The sequence below is a fragment of the Chelonoidis abingdonii genome, chromosome 5 (assembly GCF_003597395.2).
Source record: "Chelonoidis abingdonii isolate Lonesome George chromosome 5, CheloAbing_2.0, whole genome shotgun sequence".
Lineage (NCBI taxonomy): Eukaryota > Metazoa > Chordata > Testudines > Testudinidae > Chelonoidis > Chelonoidis abingdonii.
Genome location: NC_133773.1, coordinates 12,456,884 through 12,470,570, shown reverse-complemented (window position 1 = coordinate 12,470,570; position 13,687 = coordinate 12,456,884).

Genomic DNA, 13,687 nt, shown 5'->3' with positions numbered 1-13,687 from the left:
ACAGAGGCATTGCTGGCATATATGGCGTTATTACATTAGTGGATGTGCAGGTGAATAACTGTGATGGTGTGGCTGATGTGCCTTAGTCCTGTTGATGGTGTCGCTGTGTAGAATATGGCCAGAGTTGCATCGAGGTTTGTTGCATGGAATTGGTTCCTGAGCTAGATTTACTATGGTACGGTGTTTGCAGTTGCTTGTTGAGATACTTTCAGGTTGGCAGTTGCCTGTGGCAAGGATTTGGTGTAGCCACCAAGACCTGTGAAAGTGTGGGATCATTGTCTCCAGGACGGTTGTAGATCCCTGATGATGCGTTGGAGGGTTAAGCTGGGGGCTGTATGTGATGGCAGTGAGTCCTGTGGTTTCTTTCTTGGGTGTCTTGCAGGAGGAGCTTCTGGGTACATGTTGCTTCTGCTTGATCTGTTTCCTAATTTCCTCGTGCGGGTATTGTAAGTTTTGAGCAATGCTGGTTGGAGATGTTGTATGTTGGTCTCTGTCTGAGGGTTTAGAGCAGATGCGCGTTGTACCTCAGAGCTTGGCTGAGACCAATGGCATCGTTGATGTGCCCGGGACTGGAAGCTGGAGGCATTGAAGGTAAGCATAGCGGTCGGTAGTTTTCGAAAAGGGTGGTATTAATGTACCATTGTCTTATTTGCCACCATGCGTGTCTAGAAAAGTGAACCTCCCGTAGATTGGTCAGGCTGAGTTATGGTGGGGTGGGCTGTAAGTTGTTGAAATGTGGTGGAATTTTTTCTAGAGTCTCCTTCCATGGGGTCCAGAGATGAAGATGCTCATCCAAATGTACGTAGGTAGGGAAAGGGCGTGAGTGGACGAGAGCTGGAGGAAGCGTTGTTCCAGTCAGCCATAAAAATATGGCAATATTTGGGGCCATGCGGGTGCCCATAAGCAGCTGCCACTGATCTGGAGATAATATTGTCATCAAATTTGAAATAGTTGTGTGAGAGCTTATAAAGCACAGGAGCCTCAGCAGCAGTTGTGCCGTGGCATCATCAGGGATACTGTCCTGACAGCTTGTATCCATCTGGTTGGGATGTTTTGTTAGAGAGCCTCTACATCCATGGTGGCCTAGGATTGGTTTCTGGGAGTTCAGGTAGACCCATGTTTCTGGAAAGCCAAGTTCATGAGGAGATTGCATGTCACAAAGTTCTAAGAAAGTGCTCTTACGCATGCGAAAGTTTCGCAGCCACTGCGAATCGTCCCACACCGTCAAAACAATGTGGTCCCACCAGTCTGTGCTTGTTTCCCGTGCCCAAATTCGACGTTCAATGGGTAGTAGATGCCCCATTAATAGCAGTAGCTCCAAAATGCTGGGGCCAGCGGTTATGGAGAATTCTGCCTCCATCTCGTCATCGCTATCCTCGCCGCTCAGCCATAAGACGGCCATAAGAGTTATTTCAGGGATATTTCCCTCAAACTCTTTTGACTAAGTTGTTAGGAAAATGTCCTGATTTGGTGAAATTAAAGAACAGATACCTCTTTAGTGGTCCCATGACTGCAGCCAATAAATGTACATCACTATGGATGAAAAAGCACATCATCTTTAGACACCTGATTGATCAAAATAAAAGAATGAAGTCAATCTTACAGGCAGTAAGTCATTCCATTTAACAGCTGAACAACTTGAAGTACTTAGTTACCTAACCAGGGGGCTGATGAGCTAAGGAGCTAATAATCCCATTACCTGAGAGGGTAGGTCAAAAGGAAGGAAGTGCAATGGGGAAGCCAGCAGAGCCCAGAGGAAGTAAGATCTCAGGGTGATGAGATCTTCCCCTCTTCCTCGAGGGAGCACTAAGGACAAGGGAAAACTGTATAGTTGCTGCACAGGATTGTGATGGTGGTTCGGTTGAGGTAATTAAATAAAGCTCATGGAAGTGCTAACAAACAGAACGCGTCCAAGGTTGTTTGAGTGGGATCTCAGGACAGCAGTGGAGCCTGGCCTGTTACGCTAGGGCTCCTAGATACTCTGGTAATACAATTAATAAAAAAAAGTGGTAGACCCGACGAAAAGCAGGTCCTCCAGGTTGGGGGTTGAGCGATATCCTCACAAAAAAAGCTAAATTACAGAAACACAAGGCAGCCATTCCAGCAAACAGCACGATAGACAGGGATGGCAGAGCCTCTTTCATGCCTTAAGGATACGTCTACACTGCAATTCAAAACTTGTGGCTCGCCCGTGCCAACTGACTCGGGCTTGTGGAGCTCTGGCTAAGGGGCTGTTTAACTCCAGTGTAGATGTTTGTATTAGGGCCTGAGCTCTGCAAGTCTTCGAGCCTGGCTTCCAGCCTGAGCATGAATGTCTACACCGCAGTTAAACAGCCTCTTAACCTGAGCCCCAAGCCCAAGTCAACCTGCACAGGCCAGCCATGGATTTTTAATTGCAGTGTGGACATACCCTAAGTGGCATCTGATGGGGCAGGAAGAATCCAGATTCAAATCTCAGAGTTTACTGTAAACTATGCTATATTCCCATACCATTTGCATGTGCCACTGTTTTAATACTGATGTAAGAAAATCATGTGTGTTACACTGTGAATAGTTCTGTTTACTTTCCATAAAGTTACTAATTCAAAAGTGCATGATGTAGCCACTTATGAGTAACTTCTCTTTACCTTTACTCAGCCTGAAAGAGAACTACACTACTAATTGCATATTGTCTTTTCTGTTACTTTACAGATGGAGAGTTTTTAATATTACAAATGCAAATTAATACCTAGTGGGATTAGTCTAGGTTAAGAATCTGCTTCCATCCCCATTGATGTCAATAACATAACTATCATCAGGTGAGATTTTGTCCAAGTGCTCGATACTGACCTAAGCTGTTAACCTCAGTGGGACCACTATCACACCCTAGACTGAGGAGACCAACACCTTCAAAAACAAATATTTAAACTGAAAAAAACAAAGCTAAAATACACAGATCTCTGAATGCCAAATATCTGACTGTAGAAATTACAGTGTACTGGGACATCATGGTCAGGATGAATGCAAGACTGTCTTTATTTCCTGTTTACATAGACTGACCTACTTATTATAAGCCCACTAGTAATCAGCCTGAGTAACATCTCTGAATATTCACAGCTAATACCACACTGGCCTAGCTGACAGAATAATGGCAATGAGCCAGGTGAGTATGAGAATTCTGACTAAGAAAATGAGTAAGTACAAAAAAATTCACCTCAATGAGGAAAGGGAAGAAATAACCAATTTTCTTTGGAAAATAAAAGGTGACTTTAATTGCTGAGAGCCTGGCCACTAAAGAACAGAACTGGGCTTGGGCAAGTCTTAGGGTTTTGGATGCTGCTAATTTTGGATGCCCTGTTCTTGGTGTCCAAACTGTGACATGCTAGGCCTGGTTTCCAGAAATGCTGAGCACTCCCAACTCAAGTTAAAGTCAGTGGGCTGGTTCTCAGCTAATGCAGCTTCAAGTCATGTCTGTGGTGCAGAGAGGCCTTAAAGCCGGTGTAGATTTACGCTCAATGGAGGATTTATGCTGCACTGGGGCACTCTCCACTGACCTAAATCTGGCTGAGGTGATTCCAGCTCCTTCTGCACCACGAGCTACCACCCGTGGGTAAGGTGGAAGACAGGACATGCTGAGGGTGTTGCAGGGGTTGGGAATGCAGGGAACATGGACAAAAAGGTAACTCTGCTACACCTGCTACTCCACTGCTACTATGGCAGTGAGGAAAGTTAAAGCTGTCTCAGTACCACCCAAATTTGCACCAGGACCAGGGATCCATAACCAATTTGCCATCCAGGCAGAGTTTGGATGGAGTGGAGAATCAAGGCTGATGGGAAAACTTGGTCTTACTGTGCCAAGTCAAAGACTGCTATATCACTGTCATCAGACATCATCATCATGAGATACCCAGAGTGCCTCTGAGGAGGTCAAAGGGTTATTTTTACTAATGGACAAATTTGAGGTCAGATCTAATGGTACAGACTTAACATTCTGGCAAATGTGATGTGGCTGGGCTGCCCCTTTCCCCTACTTCTCTTTCCTACAGTCGCCCACTTCCAGGCAGCCTCCGTCTGAAATACTGCCCAGTGCTGCAGAGATTTTAAGTGGGAAGAGAAGAGAAAGTAGCCTTAAGTGCAGGCCATATGCTGCTTTGCAATGCCTCCCCTATTGGCTCCATTTGCAACAAGCTCTCAGGATACAAAATTAACTATAGGGAATGAGAAACCATCTAAATGCTTATGCAAATACAAGAATAATCAGAGTAATGATTTTTTTTTGAGTAATTTTCTCTGTTCCTCACAAAAACACTAGAAGCACCTGGCCCTTGACTTAATTTTCATCCCAGAATTTTTATTCATGCTCTAAGAGCTTGTCTTCACTACAGTCGATGTAAGTTACGCTGCGTCAGTTATGTAAACTACGCAACTGAAGTCAACGTAACCTACACTGACTTACTACGGTGTCTACACCACGATGTTGACGGGAGATGCTCTCCCATCAACTTAGCATGTCTTAACCAGACTCGCTAAATCGATGCCGCTGCATTGATCGCAGTGGCACTGATTTAGCCGGTAGTGAAGACAAGCCCTAAGTGTGTATTGCACCTGTCTAAAATGAGACTGGGAACACTTGCCATAGCAAGGATAACATTGGTGGTGTGTGGTGGAGACAAGGAGTGTGTTATGTGATGATCACAGTGCTAAATGTTCTACTCTATAGATGTGGACACAGTTAAAGACATCTAATATCCTTCTTGCCTTGTCTCATTTGAATGAAGATTACTTAGCCATCCTACATATGGAGAATGTGGGCATTTGGGGCCCCAATCCTCCCCACCTTTACTCACTCAAGTAGTCTTTACTCATGTGAGTCATCCTATTGATGTCAGCTGGGGATTTCACACATGCAAGGTGTATTCACATGAGTAAGAACTTGAAGAATGAAGGCCTGTTATGGGGCATCCCCTGCTCCTGCCTTCTTGGCTCTCACTCAGACCCTTCAGAGACCCTCTTTTTGTAGCCACCCCAATGCTTCGCCTCACCACCTTTTACATACTTCTGCAGCCATGCTATCTACAGCATCATTCAGCTTAACTGCCCCTTCTCCCAAGGACGGTGGGTGGGAAAGGTCTCTCCACACAGAGAGCTCCCTTTATCAGACCTCAGTAGCCTATTTATTTCCCCCACTTGTAATGCCTTCCAGTGCTTTTTTAAATCCAGTCTCCTTTTTAATGGACTAATTATCCATTAGCCACCCAGCCTCAACCTGGTCTGGTAACCAGGAACTCATCTCCTTATTCAGGTCCTGCACCGGGGCCAAATAGGTTCAATGGTGAGCAGAATGCTGATTCAGTTGCTGTCTGTGCACTCTGTCACAAGCCCGTATTCCGATTAGCCACTTCTTATCACTGATCTAAATTGCAGCACGATTATGGAACTGACTGACGCTTGTTTCTGTGTGATGCACCTCCCTGTAGTGCTGAGCAGGCTACAAAGTCTTTCAGATCAGGCTGCTCTGTTTCCAAAACACGGGCCTCGTGCCTTAAATCCTGAGAGATTGTTGAGGAAATTCCAGAAACAGTAACAGCTAAGGAATGACTGTGTTTGTTCAGACATCATGAAGCTCAGCCAAGCATGAAACACAGCATAGTAGTCCTTACTCATGTGGGAAGTCCAAAAGCAACTTTTTAAAATTGTGATTGTACTCCCGAAAGTGATAATGTAAAAAATGACAGCTTCTTGTGCAACTGATCTGCTCTCTGTGTTTATTCTATCTGTGTTCTATACTGTCAAAGAAACTGAGGAACCATCTGATCAGCATCCTATACAGCAAACAGGAAAACATCAAAAAAGAGTTCTCCAACATGGAGACTCTCATTAATAACCAAACTTCCTTAAAAACGGACTTCACTAAAATAAGACAGGAGATCTACATTACTCACTTCACCTCTCTACAAAGGAAAAATGACTGTAAGCTGTCTAAACTCCTGCCTGCCACATGGGGCCACAACTGTGGTACCCTTAACCCACCCAGCAATATCGTCAATCTATCCAACTACACACTCAGCCCAGAAGAAAAAATCTGTTCCTATCTCGGTACTCTTCTGCCCTGCCACCCCCACAACATGATACAGTCTGTGGCGATCTGGAAGGGCCTACTTTTGCCGTCGTCCGACTCAAAGAAACTTCCAGGACACACTGAACATGCACTGATCCACAGGTACCTGCCCACCAGCAGCACAAGAAGACGACCCTCCTGAGACGACTATAACATGAAATGCTTCCGCCGACGTGCACAGCAGAAATCGTGGAAAAACAACATCGCTTGCCTCATAAACTAATTCGCAGAACGCAATGCCATCCACAGCCTCAGAAACCACCCTGACATATCATCAAATAAGGATGAAATACCATCCTTTGCAATACTTTTTTTGTTTTTTTTTTTTTCTATTCTTTTTTTTTTCTTCTTTTTTTTTTTATTCCCTTTTTCTTCTTTTTCTTTTTTTTTTCTTTTTTTTTTTTTTTTTTTCTCTTTTTTTTCTCTCTTCCTTTCTGCTCTCTGTTTATTCTTTTTTCTCCCCTTCTTCTTCTTTTTCTTTATTTTTTTTGTTCTCTTTCTTTTCTTTTTTTTTTTTTTCTTGTCTTTCTCTTTTTTTTCTTTTTTTCTTTCTTTTCTTTCTTTTTTCGTTTCTCTTTTTTTTCTTTTTTTTTCTAATTTTCTTTCTTTTCTTTTTTTCTTTCTTGTTTCTTCTTTTCTTTTTCTTTTTTTTTTTTCTTTTCTTTTTTTTTCCTTTCTCTTCTTTTCTCTTTTTTTTTTCTTTTTTTTCTTTTTTTGGAAGTGCTTCTTCCCTTGCTGAGGTGGCAAAAAGTTAGACCAGCCCGTGTGATACACCAGTTGCGGACATAGATCCAGTTTGTTTCGTATGGATGCTGTCTTCCGGATAACCTACTGGAATGGACAGAACCAATTTTCTGAAGTCCTGCTGTGTCAGAGTATTGGCACCCAGACACTGAACCAAATTTTCTGTAATAACATGTGCATCAGTTAGATGCCATGTCACTAACCCAAATTATGATAGGCGCTGCCAGGGAATTGTTACATTTGTAGTTTCCGTGTAACTTTTTTTTTACCAATTTTTCCTTGCCATTATGTGTTGTACCGTTCATTTCTGATTTTTCCTTTGTAAAACAGTGTTAAGCTACTTGTGGTTAAAACAGTCTTAGCATGTTCTGCACATTGTAAATGGGTACAGCAAAACACAACTGTGTGCATCATCGCCTGTCAGAAAGGTGCTGCAGGGCAAGCTACGTGCTCCCTAGTAACATACATGCAGCCCTGTGCCTACAGCAGTTTGCACAGTGTAACTGAGCCGTGCGTCATCAATAGTGATGATGATGTCAAAGCTGGCAAATGCCATCTAGTTGTTGAATAGAGTGTCTATGGAGGACACAGGAGGGATGGTTCCGAGATGTGCACTGTGAGGCCTTTCTGTGTCCAGTTCTTTTTTTTTTTTTATTTTATGGCATCCCATTTAAGGAAGATGCCGACATATTCAGGAGTCAGAGGCAGGCACAAAATGATAAAATGACCTATGAGGAAAGGTAGTTAACTATTGAGTATGTTGTCTTAAAAGAGATGGCTGGGGGCAGAGACTTGATAACACTCTCTCCAAATATGTTAAATATTACGCAAGGGGATGTGACGAGGACAATTAATTTCACCGGGGCTGACAAGAAGGAAAAGCTCATTGCAGCAGGAGATTTAGGTTGTATCAGGAATCCTTAAATAGGATGACCCAGGATGTCCTTGATTTACAGTGACCGTCCTGACTTTGGGATTTTATAGGCTCCCCACCCTGTCCCGGTTTTTCAATTGCTGTCTGTCCCCTATTAAACTCTAAGGATAGATAGATAAGCAGTGGAACAGGGTTATCAAGGATTTTTTGGGAAACCCCTGTCACGGAGGTTTTTAAGGACGGGTGAAGGGTTTAGACAAACATCTTGAAAAGGATAGTCTTAGTATATTATCCTGCCTCTCCATGGACAAGCTAGTATCTGAGGGCCTCCCAGTCTAGCCTCTCTGATGCTTCAGAAGAACTATATTCCGCTTTCCCGCCCTCTTGCTGTGCTGCCTCGCAGAGCTATATAGTAAAAACAAATGACAAACACTAACAGTGTTTAGGCCCGTCCCGCAGCTGGTAGCTTTAAGCAGGCTGCTACCCCCTCACAAATCGTCCGTGAGCTTGTCACTAACATCAAGATAGGACTTCTGAATAAACACAAGTTATCAGAGAGTAGCCGTGTTTTGTCTGGATCTAGTAACAGGCAGAAAATCCTGTGCACCTATAGACTCCAGAATGGTTTTGGACCATGGAGCTCGTGGGAGTGCATGATAATAAGGCAGCCTGACTGTTGTCACTCATGAACACAGCCATCTTGGAACTAGTCTAGGAGGCTGAAAGATATACGTCCTCCATACAAATTCATAGAGACACATAACCTCAGATCCCACTGAGGAATACACTAAGAACATGCCAACAACTACTCGGACATTCCTACACTGAACAACTGGAACAATCGAGTATACCCTCAGGTAAGCCTGGACCATGATTATTCTATACTAACCTAACACAAGGAACGACAAAACGCAAATCCTGTGACGCCGGTGATCTGTTGACATTGCATCTCAGAGAAGTCTATTGGATAGTGTGGATCATGCTCGTACTCAGCCCTCTAGCAGTGATGCCACCAGCGACGTCCTAGGCTATCTCGTGACACCACTGATTTCAACTGAGGACACACTACAATGCATTTGGTGCGAAGCCTCCCGAAAAGACACATCCTAGCCACCATGGATTAGAGCTTCTACACCCATCACACACACAGAGTGTAGTATACAGACGCCTAGTCCGAACATGTATCTGATCGCGCCATTCAGCACACACTGGCGCCTGAGCATCTGATGCCTTGATATATCACACAACAATGCGTATTTTTCAAATGATCAGATAAATAACTCATATCGTACCAGATCAGTGGCACCGCTAAGGCACCTGCATTGGCTCCCTCAATATGTCCAATAGTTCCTGGTTGACCTGGACAACACTTCCTGGCTCTTCCATTCGCCATGCGACGCCCCTTCTCTAAGCCACGCGTAGCATGCAATAGAACTCTCATCTGATCCCAGTGGAAAGGGGAGCTCGGCAGAAAGAAATCCGAACCATGATGGTTGTCAACAGCTTCCAACCCGTGTTCATTATGATCCTCTAAGTTCTGGACCCAATCTATACACCGGGGAGTGCTACTTCCTGACATCTCCATTGGGCTCAAATACAGGCTTATATCGCGTTCATCCAGTAACACGAAGCGCCATATAGTTCACAAAGCGTCGATCGCTCGTACTGCCTATGTACACTTCAATGTCAATGCCGTCCGCGAGCGTTCACTCACCTTCAGGCGCGAGCAATATTTGACACGGACCATCTCGATATGTCGCCAAGCACTGAGTGTACAACTCGATGCGCATGGGCTGCTGAACCTCGCGTGATCTCAGATCAGTGAGATACGCATACAACGTTGACTCTCAGGAACAATCTCTCTCTCACAAGCTCTCAAATAGGTATCCGATATCTCGACAGTGAATAGAGATAAGGAGAACAGAATCAATCTCAAAGCCAGACCTGTATCCAGAAGCCTCCTGACTGCAGAACAAGACCAAAGAAAGAAACCAAAAACACGACTCCACTGGCCATCACATAGCATGCCCCAGCTAAAAACCCTCCAATGCCATCATCAGGGATCTACAACCATCCTGGACGGAATGTCGCCACAGCTTTCACAGTGCCTGTGGTGGCAGGCCCAGACAACCTGCCAACCTGAAACATATTTTCATGCTACACTGCACACACACCATAGGTAACTGTCGCGATCGAGAACATTTAAGTTCTAGCACTGATCTAGTAACCTAAACCGCTATGTTTCGTGAGTAGGCTCCAGGACTGTTACCTAGTGCTGCATGGGCATATTCGCTCAAGTTCGGCTGAGTGATCGAGTAGTGCATCCCCATCATGTATGACGTAGAACCATATCAGCCACACTATCATCGGCCTTCAAATCACGAGCTGACACATCACACATGTAAACCATCGCATATATGCGTAATGCCCTCTGCTATGACATCGGCCAAACTGGACAGTCTCTACGGAGAAGGATTAAATGGACACAAATCAGACATTAGATGGTCAATATACAAAAACTGTAGGAGGACACTTCAACCTCCCTGGCCACACTATAGCAGACCTTAAGGCTGGCCATCCTGCAGCAAAAAACTTCAGGACCAGACTTCAAAAAGAACTGTCTGAGGCTTCAGTTCATCTGCAAATTTGACACCATCTGCTCAGGATTGAACAAAGACTGGTGCCAACTACAGAACCAGTTTCTCCTCTTTGGTTTCACACCTCCGCTGCTAGAACAGGCCCTCCTCCTAATTGAAAACTAACTCTTTATCTCTAGGCTTGCTTTTCTTGTATTATATATATACCTGCCCCTGGAAATTTCCACTACATGCATGTGGACGAGTGTGAAGCACCCCAAAGCTCATGCTCCAAAACATCTGTTAGTCTATAAGGTGCCACAGGATTCTCTGCTGCTTTTACAGATCCAGACTAACACGGCTACTCCTCTGATACTTGTGTTTATTCAGAGTCCTATCTTGGGATGTTAGTGACAAAGGCTCACGGACGATTTGTGAGGGGGTAGCAGCCTGCTTAAAGCTACCCAGCTGCGGGACTGGGGCCTAAACACTGTTAGTGTTTGTCAGTTTGTTTTTAACTATATTAGCTCTGCAGAGGCAGCACAGCTAAGAGGGCGGGAAGCGGAATATAGTTCTTCCTGAGCATCAGAGAGAGCTAGGACTGGGAGGGCCCTCAAGATACTAGCTTGTCCATGGAGAGGCAGGATAAATATACCTAGACTATCCTTTTCAGATGTTTGTCTAACCCTCTAACCCGTCCTTAAAAACCTCCAGTGACAGGGTTTCCACAAAATCCTTTGATAACCTGTTCCACTGCTTATCTATCTATCCTTAGAGTTTAATAGGGTGAGCAGACAGCAATTGTGAAAAACCGGGACAGGGTGGGGGAGCCTATAAAATCCCCAAAGTCAGGACTGTCACTGTAAAATCAGGACATCTGGTCATCCTATAGTTTAAGGATTTCCTGATATCCAACCTAAATCTCCCTGCTGCAAATTGAGCTTTTTCCTTCTTGTCCCACCCTCGGTGAAAATTAATTGTTCCTCGTCACCATCCCCTTTGTAATAATCTTTTACATATTTGAGGAGTGTTATCAAGTCCCCCCCTCTGCCCCCAGCCATCTCTTTTCAAGACAAAACATACTCAAATAGTTTAACTACCTTTCCTCATAGGTCACATTTTATCATTTTTGTGCTGTCCTCTGGACTCTGATATGTCGGCATCTTCCTTAAAATGGGATGCCCAGAACTGGACACAGAAAGGCCTCACCAGTGCCCAATACTTCGGAACCATCCTCTCCTGTGTCCTACCCATGACACTCCTATTCATACAACTAAGAATGGCATTTGCCAGGCATTTGACATCATCATCACTATTGATGACGCACGGCTCAGTTACACCTGTGCAAACTTGCTGTAGGCAGCAGGGCTGCATGTATGTTACTGGGAGCACGTAGCTTGCCCTGCAGCACCTTTCTGACAGGCGATGATGCACACAGTTGTGTTATTGCTGTACCTCATTTACAATGTGCATAACATTGCTAAACTGTTTAACCACAAGTTAGCTTAATCACTGTTTTACAAAGGTAAAAATCAAGAAATGAACGGTAGCAAACAACATAATGGCAAGGAAAAAAAATTGGTAAAAAAAAAGTTACACGGAAACTACAAATTGGGTAAACAAATTCCCTGGCAGCGCCTATCATAATTTGGGTTAGTGACATGGCATTCTAACTGATGCACATGTTATTCAGAAAATTTGTGTTCAGTGTCTGGGTGCCAATACTACCTCCTGACACAGCAGGACTTCAGAAAATTGGTTACTGTCCATTCAGTAGGTTATCCGGAAGACAGCATCCATACGAAACAACTGGATCTATGTCAGCTACTGGTGTATCACAGACAGGGCTGGTTCTAACTTTTTTGCCACCCCAAGCAAAAAGGAAGAGCACTTCCCTGCTGTACCCCGTCCCCCCGTGAGAGCCGCCAATCCCCCCCACCCTCCCCAGCACTACGCAAACCCCTGCCCCCTCCGAGTGCCACACCACCAGCCCAGGACCGGCGCCAGGGTTTCTGGCACCCTAGGCACCGGGCCATTTCACTGCCCCGTGCGCGGGTCTCGCAGCTCTGGTGGACCTGCCGCAGCCATTCCCGCGGAGGGTCCGCTGGTCTGTGGTTTTGGTGGAGCTGCCGCAGGCATGCCTGCGGCAGGTCCACCTGAGCCACGGGACCAGCAAACCATCCGCAGGCACGACTACGGCAGCTCCACCGGAGCCGCCTGCCACCCCCGCCCCGGCAAAATACTGCCCCTCCCCCATAATGCTGGCACCCTAGGCGACTGCCTAAGTCGCCTAAATGAAAGTGCTGGCCCTGCACCCGCCCTCTGAGCACCGTGCTGCCAAAACAACAACAAAAAAAACCCTCCAGTGCTGCCTGGATGAACCAAGAGAAAAAAAAAAACCAAGTGCTGCCCTGCCCCAAGGTGCCGCCCCAAGCACATGTTTGGTGGGCTGGTGCCTGGAGCTGGCCCTGATCACAGAGCAATGCAACCCGTGTGTGGCAGGGTGATGACTCACTGGCATGGCAGCTTCTGCTGGTCATCCTGGGAATTAGCTCTTCCAGACCAGAGCACCCTCTGCAGGCCGGTGTCTCACCTGCCATGGCCCTGTGTCCCTCCCAGACCCCAGTACCCCTTTTCCTCAGAGGTCTGCCCCCACAGTACCCCACAATCTGGGTCTCCCCTCCTAGTAGAACCCCCAACCTTCTATCCCCACCTTGCCTCAGTGGCTACTGCCAGTCATCATCTAGCCCCCGCTTACTGGGGCAGACTGCAGTCTGTAAACCACTCATCATTGGCAAGAGGGTTATGACCTGCTGCCTCTACCTATCTCTGGGCTGCCCCTCTGCAGCCTCAGAACCTTTCTTAGGCCTTTTTCAAGGCCTGCAGCCAGGGGTTTTACCAGGCAGGAGCTCCCCAGCTCCCTCTTCCCCAGCCCTGGTCCACCTCCAGAGCCCTTCTCAGCTCCCTAGCAGCCCAGTCATTCTCCCTCAGACATTAGAGACAGTCTACTAGCTTCTGGCCCACAGCCCTCTTATAAGGGCCAGCTCGTCCTGCTTGAGCTGGCCACAGCTGCCCAGTCAGCTTCCCCCAGCTGTTCTTAATCCCTTTCCCTGCTGCAGCCCTTTTCAGGGCTGCTTTTAACCCCTTTTCTGTCAGAGTCGCCCCACTCCACCATGAAACAAAGAAGCTAGCCGTTCCTTTTCCCTGCCCGGTAAAGCTTATCAGAGGGTAACAACCAGCAGTAAGGGTAACCTCTGTGGCTGGACAGTACTGTGTAGTAACTAATTACAAAACATTTCTATGTGAAGACCTCATTGGTAGTGTCACTACTCCAAACTTCTGTTTTACTTCACATATACATAGCACTGTGGGACACATTATCACAACCCCTATCCC